Raw genomic sequence first — 452 nt, forward strand, 5'->3', positions numbered from 1 at the left:
CACCGGTGGATCAAAATGAACTACTTGTCGTTTAGTGATTGCAGTTATTTTAACCTGAATTTGTCTTTGGAAAGTTGACGTCAGTCTGACCTCCTGTTAACTTGACTTTTTAATTAGAATTTCTCTCTGATTCTTCAAACCTGTAATGTGCTGACTGCTGTCTATTACAGGTAAGATACTGACTGCTCACCAAAAAAATTAACAAAATCTTACTTAAAACTTTTAAACTACGTAGTTAAAGATTTTTACTTTATGCTCCATGAAAACAGAGGGTGTTTTTACAACATTTTGATCCTGGTTTAGTGCAGCAGCTGAAAACTGTAAATCACAGTTTGTTGGTCCTTGGAACACTGTGGGATAAAATCTGATAAAACTCTCTCTCTCTCTATGTGTGTGTGTGTGTGTGTGTGTGTGTGTGTGTGTGTGTGTGTGTGTGTGTGTGTGTGTGTGTG

The sequence above is a fragment of the Austrofundulus limnaeus genome, unplaced genomic scaffold (genome assembly GCF_001266775.1).
Source record: "Austrofundulus limnaeus strain Quisiro unplaced genomic scaffold, Austrofundulus_limnaeus-1.0 Scaffold1094, whole genome shotgun sequence".
Taxonomy (NCBI): domain Eukaryota; kingdom Metazoa; phylum Chordata; class Actinopteri; order Cyprinodontiformes; family Rivulidae; genus Austrofundulus; species Austrofundulus limnaeus.